This window comes from Triticum dicoccoides, chromosome 5B, assembly GCF_002162155.2.
Source record: "Triticum dicoccoides isolate Atlit2015 ecotype Zavitan chromosome 5B, WEW_v2.0, whole genome shotgun sequence".
Classification (NCBI taxonomy): Eukaryota; Viridiplantae; Streptophyta; class Magnoliopsida; order Poales; family Poaceae; genus Triticum; species Triticum dicoccoides.
Genome location: NC_041389.1, coordinates 495,842,063 through 495,844,989, shown reverse-complemented (window position 1 = coordinate 495,844,989; position 2,927 = coordinate 495,842,063).

The window sequence follows — 2,927 nt, the reverse complement described above, 5'->3', positions numbered from 1 at the left end:
GCAGACGCATCTAAGTGAGTTGCATGTTGTCTTATCTCTCCTCTCTTCTTTTGTGTGTATGCAGTTTGCTCACAGATCTGGAGTTTTTTTTTCATATTTTGTTTGTCTGTTCATCGATCTAGGGTTTATGCACCAATGCATCCTATTGTGTATAGGGTTCCTCGCAGATTCTATGACACATGCTTCTTTTCTTTTTTGTTTGTGTGTCCATGGATTTTTAGGTTCTTTAGCACTGCGTCCTTTTTGTTTGTGTTTTCATTCATCTTTCTAGGGGAGGGGTGAGGGGGTTTGTTCCTCTATGTTGGGAGGTGGGGATTTTGAAGTAGGTCAAGATTGGTTTAAGTGTGTCATTGTTTAGTGTATAGAGTTAGGGAGGTGGGGTTTTTGCCCTTTTTGTAGGGGGGGTGTAATTTTTAGTGTTAGACTTTATTTATCTCTTGCTAGATTGATGTTGTCCCATCGATCAATGGGGGTTGTAGTTTGTAATCGCCCCAATTGCAGGTCAACCATGTGCTTGCAACTTGGGGATGTAGTTTTGTAGTTGCCCTGGTAGCAAGTGCACCCTCGACTCGCAACTTGAGGGGTGTTACTTTTTTTTCTTGTTTCATGGTAGTTGCAATTCGACCCTCGACCTGCAACTTGGGGCTTCTGTCGGTCCAGTTACAAGTCCACCATTGACTCGCAACTCGGGGGAGGGTGGGTGTTCTTCGTTTTCACCCCAGTTGCAAGTCCACCACCGACTTGCAACTTGACGCATGTAGTTTTTGTAATCGCCCCAGTTACAAGTCAACTATGTGCTCACAACTCGGGGATGTAGTTTTGTAGTTTCCCTAGTTGCAAGTCCACCCTCGACTCACAACTCAAGGGTTGTTGTTTTTTTGTTCTTGTTACATGGTAGTTGCAATTAGACTCTCGCCCTGCAACTAGGATTTTCTATCAGCCCAGTTGCAAGTCCGCCCTTGACTTACAACTCGAGGGGGGGTGTTTTTGTTTTCACCCCAATTGCAAGTCCACCCCCAACTTGCAACTCAAGGCATGTTGTTTTTGTAATCGCCCCAGTTCAAGTCAACCATGTACTCGCAACTCGGAGGATGTAGTTTTGTAGTTGCCCTGGTTGCAAGTCCACACTCGACTCGCAACTCGGGAGGGTGTTGTTTTTGTGTTCTTGTTTCACGTGGCTGCAATTAGACAGTCAACCCGCAACTAGGGGTTTCTGTCGACCTAGTTGCATGTCCACAATCGAGTCGCAACTCGAGGGAATATAGTTTGTAATCACCCCAGTTGCAACGGTTGGAAAAAGCGGTAGGCGTAAGCGAGGCGGTTGGCCTTCGCCTAGTGCCTAGGCGGTGCCTAAGCGCCCTAGGCGCGGCCTAGGTGGTAATATAGTTTTTAGTCGTAGTGTATTTTTGATTATTATATGGGTGTTGATATTAGTTTAGAGCATATAAATAAGTTAATTGTCGTCTACTGCCATTAAAATATAACCAATTTGGCATATTAGTGCAGTATGTGGCATGATTTCTTGCTTGCGTAGACAATTCCTTGCTTGCCCTGCCTAGACCTCCATTTATGCCCTAGGCGAGGCATTTGGCCATTGCCTAGTGCCTAGGCATGCCTAAGCGCCTCCTAGGCACTGCCTTTTCCAACAGAGGTTGCAAGTCAGCCATGTGCTCGCAACCGTCCTCGACTCGCAACTTAGTGGGTGTTATTTTTTCCTTGTTTCATGGTAGTTGCAATTTGACCCTCGACCTGCAATTAAGTTTTTTTGTTGGCCCAGTTGCAAGTCCACACCCCCCAACTTGCAACTCGGGGATGTAGTTTTGCAGTTGCCCTTGTTGCAAGTCCACCTTTGACTCGCAACTCGGGGGGTGTTGTTTTTTTTTGTTTCATGGTAGTTGCAATTAGGCCCTCGACCTGCAACTAGGGGTTTCTGTCGACCTAGTTGCAAGTCCACAGTTGACTCGCAACTCGAAGGAATGTAGTTTGTAATCGCCCTAGTTGCAAGTCAATCATGTGCTCGCAACTCTCGGATGTAGTTTTTGTAGTTGCCCTAGTTGCAAGTGCACCCTCAACTCGCAACTCGGGTTTTCTTTCTTGTTTCATGGTAGTTGCAATTTGACCCTCGGCCTGCAACTAGGGTTTTGTGTCGTCCGAGTTGCAAGTCCACCTCTGACTTGCAACTCGGGGATGTAGTTTTTGTAATCACCCCAGTTGCACGTTAACCATGTACTCGCAACTCGGGGATGTAGTTTTGAAGTTGCCCTAATTGCAAGTCCACCCTCGACTCGCAACTCAGGGGGGGCTGTATTCACTCTAGCTGCAACTCCACCCCTAACTTGCAACCCAAGGGATGTAGTTTGTAATCGCCCCAGTTGCAAGTCAACCATGTGCTCACCACTCGGGGATGTAGTTTTCTAGTTGCCCTAGTTGCAAGTCCACCCCCAACTCGCAACTCGGGAGGAGAGGGTCGTTTTTTTGTTCTTGTTTCATGGTAGTTGCAATTAGACCCTCAACCTGCAACTAGGGGTTTCTTTCGGCCCAGTTGCAAGTCCACCCTCAACTTGCAACTCGAGGCATGTAATTTTTATAATCGCCCCAGTTGCAAGTCAACCATGTACTCACAACTCGGGGATGTAGTTTTGTAGTTTCCCTAGTTGCAACTCCATCCTCGACTTGCAACTCGGGGGGTGTTGTTTTTTGTTCTTATTTCATGGTAGCTGCAAATAGACCCTCGACCTACAACTAGCGGTTTCTGTCGGCCCAGTTGCAAGTCCATAATCGACTCGCAACTCGAGGGAATGTAGTTTGTAATCGCCCCAGTTGCAAGTCAACCATGTGCTCGCAACTCGGGGATGTAGTTTTTGTAGTTGCCCTACTTGCATGTCCACCTTTGACTCGCAACTCGGGGGGTGTTTTTTTTCTTGTTT